The 18,118-nt window shown below is 43.6% G+C and overlaps 1 protein-coding gene across 13 annotated transcripts in view; it reads left to right on the top strand.

Annotated features, from left to right (window-relative positions):
* The window catches only part of cacna1ba (calcium channel, voltage-dependent, N type, alpha 1B subunit, a), a 739,085-nt gene that overhangs the window by 452,204 nt on the left and 268,763 nt on the right, over window positions 1-18,118 (top strand). The gene's annotated exons all lie outside the window — the stretch shown is intronic.

Below are 18,118 nucleotides of genomic sequence, written 5' to 3'. Positions count from 1 at the left end.
GGGCATTTCTGGGGGTGTTGAGGGGCTGTTTGAAGGAAGTCACACGTCTGTTCAAGAGGAGCCGCGGTGCTGTTCGGGAGGGACTCACGGAGCTGTCGCTGGATAGCGGGAGTGCCAGGGTGCCATTCTGGCAGAACTACACCACAGCCTACTCACAACCCAAATCCCAAATGCCATTGCATGTTATTTATTTATTTGTAAATATTTATTATTATTTCATTCTCCGGATACGGGAGTTGTGAGCAAGTCCATACCTATTAGCCTTTGGAAAGGTGGTGATGGGCTGCCTTCTTGAACTGCTGCAGTCCATATGATGAAGGGCCTGTTAAGTAGGGAGAGATTTTCAAGATTTTTACCCAGTGAGACTGGAGGAACTGAGACATATGTCCCGAATCAAGATGTTGTGGAGATTTGGATGTGATGGTGTTTCCACCCATCTGCTGCACTTGACCTTCACCGTCTAAGAAGTGCTTGTGTCGTGGAGGTGCTGCTGAAAAAAATCTTGACAAGTTGCTGCAGTACGTCTTGTAGATAGTACACAGTGTGCTGGATTGCATATTTAAACTGATGATGGACTATTTTGACCTGGATGATACTGAGTGAATTTGCCGCTGCACCTATCAAAGCAAGATGTAGTGACATTCTTTTCATATGAAGGATAACTAACTGTGCAGCTTGCCAACTGCTTTCGATCTATCTACATACATTTTCCTTAATACTGAGCTTGTGGTATGGTTGCACAGTGGCTAGCACTGCTGCCTCACATCACCAGGGACCCAGATGCGATTCCGTCCTTGGGTGACTGCGTGGAATTTGCACATTCTCCTTGTGTCAGCGGGGTTTCCTCCGGGTACTCCGGTTTCCTCCCACAGTCCAAAGGTGTGCACGTTAGGTGGATTGGCCATGCTAAACATTGCTCCTGAGGAGCAATTTTTGCGGGGGATTGTGGGGGATTGGGCCTAGGTAGGGTGGTCTTTCGAAAGGTCGGTGCAGATTCGATGGGCCAACAGCCTCCTTCTGCACTGTAGGGATTCTACGATTCTCTGATTGGGTTAAACACTGGGCCTTGACATAAGCACAATAATGAACAGAACAACTTACCTGAATTTAACAGGGCATCACACCTGCCAAAAATATGTTTTTATGATACCTGATGGTTAACATGAAGATCATTGATTCATTAACATGCCAGGAGAGCTTCCCACTGAGTTAATCCCCTAATTTTTTCACACCTTTTTAACACCATTACTACAACCATCTGCTTCTCACTTCTGTTGTTACCATGCCAGCAGCATTTGTGAGATGGAGTGAGCTGGATATCATAGTTGTATTGTCTATCCTTGTTCCTACACAGGAGAGGTTAGCAAAGCCCCAAACATAGATTTCAAGTGGCAGCTCCTTGGGGGGCTTTTACGCTGCACTTTTCCAAAAAAAAGAAAGATTTTGTGCATCATTTTCCTCCTCTTCATTTTTCAGGCGGGTGCAAGATATATTGAGAAATTAAACAGATTAATGTTGGCTCTCCTCATGTTACATAGGCTAAAATTGGCTCTCTGCCAGTTTAATTGAGTGACTTTGATTCTCCTGCTGTTTAATAGGTTAATGTTGACTCCTTCCTGGCTTTGAATTGGTTAATATGAAATGAAATGAAATGAAAAATGAAATGAAAATTGCTTATTGTCACAAGTAGGCTTCAATGAAGTTACTGTGAAAAACCCCTAGTCGCCACATTCCGGCGCCTGTCCGGGGAGGCTGGTACGGGATAATATTGACTATCTCCTGGTGTTGGATGGGTTCATCTTGTGTTAGGAAAACAAATGTAGACTTAAGGGCTTTATATGGGTATTGATGAACATTAGAAATAAGGCATAGATTTAAGTGCATTTAGTTCCTGTGTAAATAATGGTAAAAACTACAGTTAGATTCATGCTGGGATTCCATTCTGGGATCTTCCTGTCCAGTTATAATACGGTTATAACCCCAATAGAGTTCCCAGGATCAGGATCATACGGTTTCCCACAATCTCCCGGGAATATGAACTTCCCCTTTAAAGGGGCGTTGCTTCCCTTGAACACGGAGAGCCTCAGCTTGTATAAAAACCCCTGCCTAGGTACAGGTCAGGCAAGAAGACCCTTAGGGGAGTGGAGGAGTTTTGGATTTCTATTGTAATAAACCTTATTCGTTAATTTCTACTTAATCTCCTGGTGGTGGATAGGTTAATGTTGACTATCTCGTTGTGTTAGATGTGTTGATGTTGTTTATCTCCTGGACTTTGGATTGGTTAATGTTGACTATCTCATGGGTGGTGGATGTTGACTGTTGCCTGGTGTTGAATGGGTCAATATTGATTTTCTCCCGGTATTGGACAACATATTTTCATCTATCTCCTGGCGTCGGGATGGGTTAATGTTGATGTCGGAGGGAAGCCACCTCCATCCCTTAGTTGTGTTTTGGGAGCCTGTGTACCGAGTGGAAAAGTCCAGTCAGTATGTGGAAAGTGACGTTTCTATTGGCCTGCAGGTTACCCACCACTTGCGGGCAAGTAGCCATTACAACATCCCCGTCCATTCCTCCAGGAATGAAAATGACCTGAAGGTGGCGGCATGGTGGGAGAGCAGCACGATAACCAGTGGGGGAAATGGTGTGCGGGTCCATCTCCAGAACCACCTCTGTGATTGTTTTAAAAATTCAGCACCTCACGCTGCCTTAACTAGTTGCTTAACCGGCAGCACATTTCAACCATCTTCACACTGTGGTTTGCAGCTGACAGGAGGAAGTCCACAGGGATGCCATTGGTTACAATCACAGAAACCACCTTGTCTGTTAAAAGGGTTACCGGTAGCTGAAGGGCCTGAGTTGTTTAGCTGTTTGCAGTTGTTGAAATTTAGTGTTCATATACAAGGCCTTCTGTGACTTTTTAAAATTAAAATCATTACTTGGCCAAAAATAGGAAAATAAAAATAAATGACCAAATGGGGAACAACCCCAGCAACAAGGAGAGAAAATACAGAAGGGGGAAAGAAAACGCAATGAGAACAGTTTAAAAACGAAATAATGGTTCCTGACAGTCGAAAATGAAAGATGCGTGGAATAATATTTTACAAATTTGCAGCTATCACATAGAGTGCACCATGAATACAACCACACAGTATCTACATCAGAATCAGTATAATATTTTAGATAGGTTTGATCAAAAGAATACAGCATGTTTACCATGGCTGTGTGGCTTAGTTCATGCATCGATCTTGACGTTAGAGAATCCGTTGCTTCAAATCACCAAAGCTTTATATTTTATCACAAGCGAACTGAAAGCAAGCTTGTGCTCGTTTGACAGCTGAACAGGGCTCTCTTGCTTAGGGCTGTATTGTGATATCATGTCAGGTATTCTGCAGACTACCCTGTGTGCTCTGAATATCAATTTTCTTTTTTTAAATCCTGGGTTGTTTCTCAACCTGGCACCAGGATTCAGGTGCCATCTGAACCAACACTGGGTTGTGGTCTTGTGTTGCTGACTGTCGAAGGGACAGAAAAGTGCGGTCGGTCCCTGTCAGACTTTTGTAGCTGGCCCAATAATAAATTGTAACTCGACCGGATGAGAGCTGGTACCTGGACCTGGACTGTGAGACGAGAACTAAAGGACACTGTGTTAAAACTGACAATCTTCCAGCGCGATTCAAGAAATGCTTTCCTTTTTACACAGGAGAGCATATGTAGAATCGATTTTGTTTTTAAAAGAATCATTATGGAAGAGCTGTGATTAGTGGTTTGGTCTCACTAGAGTACAGACGAATGCATAACTGTGCTTGAAATTAGACAGTAGATTGCCTGCGGTGTTGTTTTTAACTAATTAAATTAACGTACCAAAACTGATTGCCCTGAGTGCTCAGGTGGCCTCAGATCCAATAAATAAATAGAACAATTCTGGATTTGAACCTTGTCTGAACCAAGGTAACTTATCTTAACCAAGGCACCTGCTGAGATGGTCTCTGAGAGTGGGATAGGAAAAAAAATGTTAGCCAGTATTATTGCTATCCATACAGACACACACCACATATTCACAAGAATATTAGGAGCAAGAGTTGGCCATTCAACTCCTTGAGCTTGTTCTGCCATTTGATAAAATCATGGCTGACCTGATGTGGCCTCAACTCTACTTTTCTTCCAACCCCCTTATTCCCTTTGATTTGCTCAAGAATCTATCTAAATTAGCTTCAAAAATATTCAATGACCCAGCCGACACTCTCTGGGGAAGAGAATGCCAATGTCTACTTACCTTCTGAGAGAAAAAAAATCTTCTCATCTCTGTCTTAAATGGGAGACTCTTATTTTTTAACTGTGTCCCCTGGTTCTAGTCTCTCCTGTAAAGGGAAACATTCAGCATCGACCTTATCAAATCCCCTCCAAATCTTGTTTGTTTCAATAAGGTCCCCTCTCATTCTTCTATACGTCAATGGGTACAGGTCCACACCATTCAACCATACATCATCAAGTTAGTGCCTTGATGCCAGAATCAGTGAAGTAACTATATGTAGACTTTTGTGTTGGAACAGCAAATGGGGTTGACTGTGGTGCACTCTACAATCTGCCATTACTCATTGTCCGGATGTGGAGGTGGTGGGAAAAGCTGGTGCCCTGGAATTGCCCCAGCATGAGTCAGCAACTTTAGAAAAGGGAGATTAAATGGAGTGGAGTGCAACCAGTTGGTTAAAATGATTGTAGCTGTGAAGCAATTGACAGACTGAAAGACCAGTGACAAGCGAGATACGGATAATATTTAATCAGCTAAATTTAAGTAATATTTAACAAGCAAAATATTTAGCTACTTGATGAATAGTGAAATTATTTAATTGTGCCAGATCCTCTAAAACCCTGTACAGTGTAAGACTGAATTCCCACTGATCCTGCCTGACTGTATACAGTGAATATATTTGCCGTAAGTGGTTTGAATATGTCCCTTAACAAAGTCTGGAAATGCCACTTATGTAAATGCAGGCTGCCTATGAGGTCACGCTTAGACACCAGGACAGCTGCCAATGGCCCAGGCAGTAACATACTTTAGGCATCATAAAAATTTAAATTTACCCTCTCAAGCAGTCATGTTTAAACTTGATTTATGGACACATCGCCTTTCCTGAATTTGTTTTTTAATATTGACCAATGTTTGTCCTGTGAAGGATCTGTTGGAACAGCAACTTGCATTCATGTGTTGGCTTTAATGGAGAAAATGTTTGCACGACACTTTTTACTGAGATGTAGTCAGGCAGATATGAATCATGGGACAAAGGGGGAGATATTAAGAGGGCAAATGAGGCCAATGTCACAGGGAGATGGAAAGGTTTGGGGGAAGGACGGAGAATCTCTAAGTGTGGGACCTAGGCCAAAGATTCAGCAAGGTTGGTTTTATGAAAGTTCGGGTGAGGAGGTGGAGTCAATTGGATTGGTCATTAGCAATTTTGAAATGGGGGGCAGGAGAGGCACCTCCTCTTTACCCAATAATCAGAAGAGTTGAAATCTTTCCTTTCGATGGCAGTCTTCAGGAATACTTTGAAGCGCTGCTGGCTTTGACCGTTAGGCCCCTTTGTAAGGGGCAACAAAAGGGTTCCACACCAAGTTGTAAAGAAAACAAAACTTATATCATTTAACACTTTAACTGTTATGTACAGCTACTAGGTCTTGTCAAGTCGGTGCCTGACTGGCTGACTCTATTTATACTAATAGAGATACTTAACGTTTCCCTGACCCCTTATCGGGGTAGCTCCTATTCTGTAAGCTCCACGAGGTAGTAGATCATCCCTACTCCGTGAGACCCGTGCGGGTTAGAACAGTGCCTAAAGTATGTTACTGCCTGGGCCATTGGCAGCTGTCCTTTCATTTACAATACCCTTGCCCTCGAGAACTGTCTTGCAATCTGCCTCAATATGCCACTGTCCTCCACATATTCTCCGTTGGCAAAAACCTCTTTGGTGATATTTTGTTTGGACCATCCTTCCACCCTAACTAGCCAATTCTTTTCCACCTTTTACCCAACTTGATGTCCGCATTTTGCTCTGTGCAGCCAGTGAAGAGGAGTGATCTTGCTTATGCCGCCATCGGAGTCTACCTGACTTCGAAGGCACTGGCAAAATATAGCCCTTGATACGTAGTCCTGGGACCTCCAGAAAAAGCACTGCCCCTTCATTTCTTTTCTAATGATTGCCCACTAGCTTTAAGCTCCACTACTCTGAAGCAAATGGAATATAAAATATTACAGGCTCAGTTTCCCATCATAACTTTAGGGCGGCACGGTAGCATGGTGGTTAGCATAAATGCTTCACAGCTCCAGGGTCCCAGGTTCGAATCCCGGCTTGGGTCACTGTCTGTGTGGAGTCTGCACGTTCTCCCCGTGTGTGCGTGGGTTTCCTCCGGGTGCTCCGGTTTCCTCCCACAGTCCAAAGATGTGCAGGTTAGGTGAATTGGCCAGGCTAAATTGCCCTCAGGGTCCAAATTGCCCTTAGTCTTAGGTGGGGTTACTGGGTTATGGGGATAGGGTGGAGGTATGGGCTTGGGTAGGGTGCTAATTCCAAGAGCTGGTGCAGACTCGATGGGCCAAATGGCCTCCTTCTGCACTGTAAAGAAAATCTATGAAATAACTGTTTAAACAGGGCTGCCCAATATAGGTAAGCAGCAGCTTTTGTGAAGATGTTAAAACGCAAGAAACCGCTTCACCGAAAATGATTTCACAATAGCCACAGTCTCCAGCTGTAATAAAAACTACTTTGCAAACAGTGCGGGATACAGTCCAAAGCCAGAACTGTCATCCTCCCATTTCAATGAAATTCGAATCATACGCACTTGTGGCACCATTAACCTCCTGCTGGCCAGTTTAACAAATCACCATCTTCTCTCCCTGGACCCTGTAGTCTGCCCTAATGAAAACGCATTCTGCAAAGATTTCCAAATGCAGTGAGAGGAAAGTCCACTTGTTCAGTTGCCGAGTAACTTGGCCTGGATTCTCTACTCCCACTGGAGGTATGTCCTACCAGGGACCTCCGCCCTCCAACCAGATCCTTTTAAATAAAAAGACCTTGTATCTGGGTCAATTAACTGCAAGGCAGTGTTCCAGCAACCTGACAACTTGGAGAGGAAGCCTGCCACACCCAGAAAGGACATTTCTGCAGTGCTAGAACACTGTAAATGTGTAGATTTATGAGTAAAGGGACAGCAGCTCACAGCATCATGTAGATTGAAATTTGGAAGAGTCTTTGATGGAGCAGCAAACATCTAGAAGTAAATTCAGACCTAAGTACTTAAAAAGGTTCCGTACAATATTTCATTAGCCCTACTGAAAAATTTTAAATCCATGAGATATGTATACTAGTCAACCTAGAACCCGTATTAATTAATCTGTGTTGATTATTACACATCGAGATGTAAACATCTTGCATTTCTATAATATCTTTGATTTAAAAAAACATCCAAATGTAACTCACAGGAGTGTCATCAGACAGAAATTGATTCCAAGCCTAAGACAGAGATATTAGGTTGGTCACCTGAAAAGTCCAGTCAAAGAGTTAGTTTGAAAGAATTGTCGTAAGAGAGAGAAGGGATAAGCAAAGAGCTTTGTGGAGGATATTCAAGAGCATGGAGCCTGGGCAGCTACAAGAATGCCAGAGGCTGCGAGCAATGAACATCAGGCCAGAGTTGTAGGAATGCAGAGTTTCTGGAGGTTTGTAGGGCTGAAGGAGGTTTCAGAGCTAGAAAGGAGTGAGGAGGTAGTGATCGGATTTGTAAACAAGGGTGACAATTTCTGGTGGACCGTAAGTCAATGTGGCAACAGGGATGATGGATGAATGGGACTCGCTTTGAGCTATGATGCAAGCCATGGAATTTTGGACAAGCTCAAATCTTTGGAGATTTGTAACTTGAAATGTCAACCAGGAGAGCATAGGAACAATCGAGCCTGAAAATAACGAAAGCATGGATAAGAGTTTCAGCAGCAGCTAGGCTGAGGAAGAAGCATAACTGCAATGATAATGACAGTCTTTATGTTAGAGAGAATATTAGATTGAAAGCTTAATTGGCTTAGTGTCAAGTAGGATGCCTAGATTGTGTATTGGCTGATGTGATAAAGCAGTTTATTAACACAAGTCTTATTCTTTCTAATACTTTGGTACAGAATTACGGTCGATACTGATAGACCTTCAAATATTTAAAAGTTTCTCGTTGTTCATCTCGTTTCATAGCCTTGAATGGTTGCCATATTAGAAGATTATCTCACTGATTATTTATGCTAAAATAATAATTGCATTTTTATTATTAAAATTTACATTTAAAAAAAATTCAGCTTCGAGAATATATTACTTGAGGTGCATTGAATTACAAATAGAAAACAAATGTATTCTAATTCTAAAGGAGTTAGCAGAGCTGGAAAAAATGATAGAGACTAACATGGATTAAATGGGCAGCTGAAACATGGAATATCATTCATCAAATCTGTTTGAGGCGAGCTGTGAATCAGTGTCTGAAAGGGATCACTGGCTGGTCACCTGTTTATTCAGTCACTTCATTGCTGAGCACAGCATGTTAGAACATTAATCTAAAAGTGAAACTGCTGTCCGCTGTGCTGTTAATCAGCCTCTTGATTGACGTGCTGCCTTTGCTCGAAAACATATTGATTTGCTCCACCAGGATTTACTATTGAGCAGGCGTCATTCTAACATTCTTTGGTTTACATCATAGAAGTCCTAGCTTTAGAAAGAGAACATTTCTAAAGATACCAAGGCTCAGAAATATGTCACATTGTCATTTTCCTGCTTACTTATTATTATGAGTATGGATCTTGTAAGAATGCTACTTTGTCCTGTGTGATTGAAAATAATTAAATCTTAGTAACTGGTAAGATCCATTTGGTAATTGTGCTAAGGAGGTTCATTTTCTGTTAGTTTTCAAATCCAGTCTACTATTTGACTTGTCACCTCAAACCTTTTTGATCTATTCTTCCCCTTTGATTTTTCACCATTCTCTTCCAGGTTGAACTGGATATTAGCAACTCGGGTACAAGATTAAGCTATTCAGCTCATTGAGTCAGTCCCACCATTCATGTGGGTCATGGCTGATCTCGAACTTAACTCCATCTGCCTGACGTGGTTAATACCTGCCTATCGATCTCAGTTTTGAAATTTCTAATTAATCCTAGCCTCCACAGCTTTTTTGGAGCATTGAGTTCTAGATTTGTGTTAGCCTTTGTATGAAGAGGTGCTTCCTGACACTCCCAATGTCTGCGGTGTAAGTTTTAGAGTTCAAATCCTTTTAATCATCTTAAAGACCTGAATTAGATCATCCCATAATCTTCTACTCAGCAGAATACAAACTAACCAGTCATCATAATTTAACACCGTTTCTGTGGGGGATGCTGGGAGGGTTTTCTATGCTGATCAGGGCAGCATGTTTAAAGGATGCACTGATCTCTGTGGAGCCAGGCTTGTCCCTTGACTTCTTTTTCAAAATCTGAGGCGCAATCTTTTTTTTTTGAAAAATATATTTATTTTCTCCATTTTCTTCAGAATTTACGCCCCACCAACAAACAGTAAACGGTAATGAATACAATGTCAAAACCCCTACCAACAACAACAATTCCATCCTCCCACCGTCCCAAACAACGGCCCACCTGACAATATAAGCATCAAATAAAACTAAACCTCCCAAGGAGGAAAAAAAGAAAAAAGAAAAAGGAATCAGGAATCGCCTATGGGTCACTGTTGACATGTATAGTCCATCCCCCCAGCATCCCCCATAATATTCAATGCCATCCAATCCCCGAAAGAGTACCATGAATGACACCCATGAATTGTAAACATCCCCCACCCCCCTCCCAGACTCCTCCTCTCCGCTTCCTCTTTTAAACTCCTCCCCCTAACCTTGGTTCCTTCCCCCAACTTTTCACCCCGGCTAGACTCACCAAAGCCTGTTCTACCAGGCTCTGATGGCCGCAGCCCCTCCCCCCACCTCACTCCCGTTCACTCTTGGGGGTGTCTCCCAAGCGATCGGGAGCCTCTGAGTGATTCGGTCTGGGCAGGGTGGTACCATGTAATTCCCGATGCCACCCAGGTGGCAGTGCCGGGTTGGCAGTGCCACGGTGACCAGGTTGCATCATGTCCGTGCTGGGGATTGGGCCGGGGGCTCGTCTGTCCTTATGAGGCGGGGTGCTGATGACCCATTTATTGGTGAGTTGGGAATTGAAAGGGTTCAGAGGCTGAGGTGGTGTGTCCAGAGATCGGCCTGATCTCTTTCTGCACTGGCGAGCGGAGTTTGTTGTGCAGGAAATTGGACTAAGTGCAGCCTTGGCGGGGAGTTCCTTGCTGAGGCCCAGAAATGAAGCAAAGGCCTCATTAATAGCGCCTTTGTTCTTGGCGCTGCCAATGATGCAAAACACCAGGCTACATGCGCTCGACACGAGACTCTGTTTCATTTCTATTAAATCGCACTCCTGGACTGTGGTGATATGATTTGCATACCTGTCTGCCATTGGGGCAGAACACCGGCTTACCATTGGCCCTGGTCGGTCATGTGCCTCCTGACCGATTGGTCGAGAGGCTGAGTTAACCACGCCTCCTTGCTAAGGTATAAATAGTCAAACGCCCGGCGGTCGTCCATTTTATTGTAGACAACCGCAGGGCTAAGTTCTAGTTTATTAAAGCCTAACTTTTGTAAAGCAACTCGTCTCTCGTGCAATTGATGGCACATCATGGACTATAAACCTGGCTGGGCAGCTGGAGAGCTACACCCTGAGTTTCACTCAGAACCTGACCCTCTGTAAAAAATTCCGCCCAACATATTGAAGATGACTTTGATTACCAATGCCTAATGGCAATAGGTTTCTGAGATAACCTGATCTGCAACTTGAGCATCTTTTGCTTCACTCTGTGTCTGATATCTTTTCTTTATGTCAAGCCTTATGGATATTAATCCTACATTCATTTTGAATGAGCTATAATGCTGCTTTGTACCTCAATGCCTATCAATTTCAGTGTCTGCCAAGCCAAGCAACTACCTGCTGCCTCACACACATTCCCCCACAACAGGCAAAATCAGATAATTAATGGCCTCCCATGCCATGATACCATGTCTTACTATCCATCAAGGACAAGCTAACTAAAGAAAGGTATTCAGACAATGCTGCTGATGCTTCTCTTAACACGGTTAACAATTATACAGTAGCTTGCTAATAATGCTTTTCTTACGATGGGGGTTAGCTCTATTGCTACTCAACAACCTCAGCTAACCTGATATGGCCATTTTGGTGTGAAGCTGTAAATGGTCAGAAGTCTATTTGACAGTAGGATGTTTCCCTTGCGTGTCGCTTTATTCCCACCTAAATCCTCACATACGCATTTGGTGCAAATGTTCACTGAATAGATACCAGGAGCAAGGACCCGAATGGTCTTTACATTTCCTTTACCCATTGTAGGAATAAACATCAACAAAGCACCCCTATTGCAAAATTCAGCTGAGACCACTGAAAATAGCAGTGCAGGGTCAAAATTGGACAATTCCTGATCTGGACCATTTAGTGTCTGGAGATTGAATATTCCAAGTGAACCCTGAGGAAGGCTGAAGAAATTAAAGTTATTCCCCCTTGCAGGACGCTGCTTCATGAAAATATACACTGTGCGGTTCTTTGTCTTCCGAAACCTTAAAGCCTGGAAACACACAGCACAGAAGGAGACCACTCAGCCCCTGGTGCCAATGCTAGCTCTTTAAAAGAGCTGCCCTATTAGTCCCAGTACCTTACCCTGTATCCCTGCAAATCATTTCCTTCTGAGGTATTTATCCAAAAGCATTACCATTTGATCCGCCGCTATCAACCTTTCGGGCAGTAGACTCCAGCTCAAAACAGTTTTCTGGCTTTAAATATTCTCATCTCCTGTCTGGTTCTGTTGCTAGCTCCCAGTGTCCTCTGGGGTGAGGTTTTTTTGGTCAATTAGCTGGAAGCGCGAATCACATTATGGCCGCTGAATCTCGCGAAACGGCCATAAAGGAATTTGAGCTAGCCAGATCTCAGTTTAAGATCTGTCCCACTCCCTCGCCACTAACATAATCAGGTTCACGCCCTGATTTCCTTAAATTTACACAGGTTTAAATCTCATTGAATGAGTTTACGTCGTAAATTCCAGCCCCATGTAACATTGCGTCGTCGTCCACCCCCCCCGCGTCCCGGCCCTGCGGCACGACATCACGCCAGTGCAAATCACCAGTCATGGTGACCATGCTGGCTACGCGGAGATGCTTGGAGGCACTGGGATGGATGCCCGAGGCTGAGCATTCCCCCCCTGACAGTCGCCCAATGGAAACTGCTAGTGGGGGCACTGAGGTGGGCTATGAGGGCGGCAATGCCAGGAATTATGGATGGTGGGGATTTCCCCTTAAATGCATTGGGGGGGGGAGGGAGAGGTGTGTGTGTCAGTGAACCCGTGAGAGATGAGAGTGTCCCCTGATACTCCTGTGGTAGGGAAGCAACCCCGAACTTGTCTGTGTGTGTTGTGGGGCGGGGGGGGGGGGGGGGGGGGGGGGGGGGCTGGCAGGGTGGCAGTGGTCCTCCATGGCAGTGGAGAGTTAAATATTATCGCCAATCGGGGCACCCTTTGTCGATGGGCTTGCCGCCTCTATCAGGCCTCGCCCTGACGGAGTGAAGGCATGACCCGTGCCCCCAAATTTCTTGCTCGCAAGAGTGTCAGAAGATCTGGGCAGAAAACACTCCAGAACCTGACGCTTTGCATTTTATTTTGAAAATTCCGCCCCTGGTCACTGGTCCTCCTGTCATTGGAAGCTGTTTTTCCTTATTTGCACCATCAAAAACCTTCATCATTTTGAACATCTCTGACCACTTAACTTTCTATTTCGCAAGGAAAAAAATCCCAGCTTCTCTAACTATTCCACATAGCTGAAGCACCTGAGTCTACCATAAACGAGTCTGAACTCCAGAATTGAAAATTGTGATGACAATTACAGTTTCCTCAATAAGTTGGATGGAGGGTTTCCTGGTGACGATAGGGGCATTGTGGAAGGAAATAGTTTAGCACCTTTCTTTTTAAAAAATAAATAAATTTAGAGTACCCAATTCACTTTTCCAATTAAGGGGTAATTTAGCGTGGCCAATCCACCTAGCCTGCACATCTTTGGGTTGTGGGGCCGAAACCCACGCAAACACGGGGAGAATGTGCAAACTCCACACGGACAGTGACCCAGAGCCAAGATCGAACCTAGTGCCTCGTTGCCGTGATACTGCAGTGCTACCCACTGCGCCATCGTGCTGCCCTCGCACCTTTCTTCTTGGCATGAAGAGTGCTTAACTTTTGTTTTGTGCCATGCTTTGTTACCAATGAGTTTAGCTTGCTTAGACTATCCAATGTGAGGAACCTACATAAACAACGAGCTGAACAGGCTCCGTGAAGTGAATGAGAATCCAGTTGATGCACGGACGTTATCAACAGCTTACTGGCTTTGTCTAAGAAGGTTTAGGCAAGTGATCCAAGTTAAACACTTTCTAAATGAATGCCGATTCAAATAATTCCTTAAATAACCTGCCTGTAAACTGTATTACCACACAGCGATTCTGAAAGGAAGGCTACAGAACAAGCTGAATGAGTTCTGACAATATTGATTGTGCCAATCACAATGCTGTGAGCATGGATTGGGAAATGTGTTGCGCAAGGTAAATATTAAAGATAACACTCATGATGAAAATAAAGTTGCCGTTACAAATTGACACTGAACAGATAAAAGAGCAGCCAAAATGTAAAACACATACAAACACATATATATATATATATAGAGAGAGAGAAATATAGTGACTCAATCCAACCAGAGGTCATAACAATGACATTTATGACAACTGTGATATGTTGCCTTTAATGATCGACCCATCAGATGTGCCAGGTGCTTTAGGCAGGTTGACTCAAGCCAAAGTAAAAGGCTGACATTTCAATATGAACGGTGCTCCGTGGGTTGGTGGAAGGAAATACAGCCTTTGCCATAACTGTTATTTGGCAAATTAACAACCCTTGATTGCACCTAAGGGATTGATTTTGTCCATATGCATGCTCAAGAATAGAAGAAACACAATTATTTGGAGGCCTTTTCAATAGAGTTGATTATATATTGGGGTGGGGGATTAGAGGGAGCTGCTGGCGTTGTGGTATTGTCGCCGGACCAGTAATCCAGAGACCCAGGGTAATGTTCTGGGGACCCAGGTTCAAATCCCAACATGGCAGATGGTGAAATTTGAATTCAATGAAAATAAAAGTCTAAAGGCGACCACTGTAGATTGTTGTAATAACACACGTGGTTCACTAATGTTCTTTCAGGAAGAAACACAGCCGTCCTTATCTGGTCTGGCCTACATGTGACTGCACACCCACAGTGATGTGGACGACCCTTTAAATGCCCTCTGTAGCGAACCACAACAGTTCAAGAGCAATTAGAGATGGGCAATAGGCTATAAATGCTGGGTCCGTTCCCTGAGCAAATTTTTAAGGATAGTAAATTCACAATCTGCTCTCTGGTAAGGTTAATAATTAAGCCTGATGCTTTTCATCTGCTATTACCCATCAAATGTAGGCTATATCATGATTGTAGCCATGAACGGCAGGTTTAGATTAGGTATGTATGCTTCCCGTCTGACCTATGAACTTAAGTACCGTCAGACAAACAAGACATCAATTTTAAAAATAATAACAGGCATGATATTGGTGCTGTTCCACTATCTGTTAGGGATAGATAGTGAAAACAGATTGAAGCCCATTGTTAAAACTTAGTCAATTTGTTGCTGTGTTGATCAGCATTGATGGGTAATCCTGGTGTGTGACGTTTTACTTAGATTTGTTTTAACATTTTTAATCCTTAAATTTTTAACCAAAAACATAGGTTATTCAGTCCTTCGAGTGTGTATTCTTTGAAAGGTGGTGGATGGGTGTCAGTCAAACAGGCTGGATAGTGTTGGGCTTCTTGAGCTTTGTTGGAGCTGCACTCTTCCAGGCAAGTGGAGTATACCATCATACTCCTTACTTGGGCCTTCTAGATCGGTGTATTTCAAGCTCTTTTTTCCCGGGACCCACTTTTGCCAACCTTTTGGGGTCCAAGCCGGCCAACCTTCGTGACACACACCACTTTCACTTACCTTTAACGCGACAGGTGAGCCTGCTTGGTCCCCAGCATGATCTCACTCCGATCAGGTTTACAGGAGGAGAGATCAATGCGCATATCAGGTGCAGAGTTCAGCTTGTTCCTTTGTGACATCTTCATTTTTGTGAGAATGGAAAATCCATCTTCTCAAATGTAGGTCACCGTGAAGAGCAGTAGCAACAATACTTGTTTTACTCAGCACGATACTCCTCGCAGATACTACTCCAGAATGCTGACAAACCCATGGACTTTTGATGTGTTTTTAATGTGCTGTCAGAGGTCAGGCGTAGATGTGTGGTCTCCTCATTTGGAGTCAGCTGTAAGTTAATAATTGACTCTGGAGTCTCAAATGCAAAGGGATCTTTCACCCACTTCTTCGCTTTCAAAATCTGAAACTTCTCCTCTGGAAAGTAGCGACAAAAACTGTTGATCAGCGCAGCCTATTGACAGTTCCCTTACTAACGCTGTTTTCTTCGATGTGCCGTTCCAGTGTGGGGAACATGTAGTAGTTTTAGCTTTGTAACCCCACAAGCCAAACTCCAATGACTTGGAGAAAGCATCAAATTTTTTCACAGTGTTGAAAGCAAACATCATCCTTCCCTTGCAATTTGAGGTTCAGTCCATTTAGAAAGTAAAAGATGTCTGCAAGGTTAACATACAGGTTTCATCACCAAACAAATCAGCCAGAGAGGAAGATTTCTCAAGTAGGAAAGCGTGGATTTCATACCTCAGTTTGTAAACTCTGCTAAGCAGACCTCTTGACAATTAACGTACTTTTGTGAGGAACAATAAAGGTGTGTGCGTTCCACCCGTATCGGAATACAGAGCCTCGGAAAGCCTCGTATTGAGTGCGCTGCATTTAATGAAATTCACAACTTTCACAATTCCTTTCAACAGCACCAAAATTAAATGGAATTCCTTTCGATGCCAATGCCTCACGGTGAATAAAGCAATTGTTCCAAACAATGACCTGACTGGCTGCCTTCTTAATCCTTATTTTAACCCCACTGTTTTTCCCAGTCATGTTGGTGCCCCATCGCCTGTGATTTCTGTACAATGAACCCAGTCGAGCCTGCACGATCCAACCATGTATCTATTCAACGCTCCAAAAATCTGTGCAGCATTCGTGGTGGTTGGTAATGTCAGACAGCACAGCAAATCCTCATAAATTCATTGTGCCAAACATAACTAACGTAAACTAGCAAGGTTGCACAATCTATAGTTCATCCAGTTGTATTGGGAACTCCTGTGCTGACTTTAAAAGAGAAATAAGCTGAACTTCTAAGTTTTTACAAATTCAGTGAGCCACTGTGCTATCACAAATTCAGTGAGCCACTAAGTGATATGCATTTCATTTTTTCAGCTGACCTCTCATCCAGGACCGAATGAACAGCAGGGAGAATTAATCTCTCTGTTATAGTGTGGGGCATGTTCTCTATAGCCTCGTGGCAAGCTACCATGTCAGAGGCTAATTGTGCTTTGTCGTTCAATGGTACATTTCTGCTAAGGATTACAGCTGATGATTTAAGGTTAAGTTCTCACTGCATCCGTTTTAAAAAATCAAGAGGTTTTACCGCGAACTCGCTATGATTAGTCTTCAGAAATCTTAGAAGTTTTTAGGGTTTTAAACTCTCATTCGTCAGTACTTCCCTGCATGTAACACACATGTGCTTTGCATCCTGATTTGCATTGGCATTAACAAAACCATACCTCAAGAATTCCTCTTTATACTTCTTTCTTCCTGATTTAAATTGTTTCTCTGGAGAGAATGTAGGCTGTTCACCAGAGCCCCTGGATCCCTGTACAGAGCCAGCACTGCTCTGTCCTGCCATGGACTCTCTGGGGAAGCGCTCTCTCCAGCAAATTCAGATGTGAGATCCTGGCCAGTAGGTACACTGCCTATTTATATCTCGAGCTGTCTCTTACTTGGTACAAAACAATCCATCTGCACAGTCCTCTTGCCTTGCTTTCTAACAACTGGAAAATGGAAGAATCTCTCCTCCATGATTTAGCATCAAAGGACGTGCGTACACTGCGCTTGATGCCAAATGTTCGTGCAGAACGCGCTGACCTGTTCACTGCTGCCACGTATGGTCATAAAACTGTATGCAACCTCATTTCATTCTCATTTAAAAGCTGGCAGTGGCAACCATTCTCAATTTAAAAGCCAGTAGCAGCCATTGCGCACTTCTTCCGTGATCTGGACCACCATGGGAATGCCGCGAACGATAACTCAACAATCCTCCTGCCACCCACCCGTGATCTGCACTTATAAAAAAAAACCTGTTGCAGATGGTGGACAGGCTTTGAGGAGTCAGGAGATGAGTTGATCACTGCAGAATTCCCATCCTCTGACCTGCCCCTGAGACCACAGTATTTATATAGCTGGTCCAGTTCAGTTTTTGGTTAATGACAACCCCCATAATGTTGATAGTGCAGGATTCAGCAATGGTCGTACCATTCAATGTCAAGGGGAGATGGTTGGATCTCTCTTGTTGGAAATGCCAGTCTGGCACTTGCCATTTTTCAGCCCAAGGTTGAATGTTCTCCAGGTCTTGTTACATATGATGTGGAGATGTCGGTGTTGGACTGGAGTGAGCACCAAGAGCTGCCTGTTTGACTCCCAACGCCTTCACCTTCGACAACAAGTTCTTCATCCAGACGCATGGAACAGCCATGGGGACCAAATTTGCTCCTCAATACGCCAACATCTTCATGAACGTTTGAACAAGACCTCCTGACCGCACAGAACCTTTAACCAATGTTATACACCAGATACATCGATGACATTTTTTTCCTTTGGACCCACAGCGAAGAATCACTGAAACGACTACACAATATCAAAAAGTTCCATCCCACCAACAGACTCACCATGGACTACTCCCCCAAATCGGTTGCATTCTTGGACACACTCATCTCCAAGCAGAAACTTATAGACTAGTTCCGCACACATGAGTAT

The sequence above is a fragment of the Scyliorhinus canicula genome, chromosome 21 (assembly GCF_902713615.1).
Source record: "Scyliorhinus canicula chromosome 21, sScyCan1.1, whole genome shotgun sequence".
NCBI classification, from domain to species: domain Eukaryota; kingdom Metazoa; phylum Chordata; class Chondrichthyes; order Carcharhiniformes; family Scyliorhinidae; genus Scyliorhinus; species Scyliorhinus canicula.
Note: the sequence above shows the minus strand (reverse complement) of the source record. Positions and strands in the feature narration are given on the sequence as shown.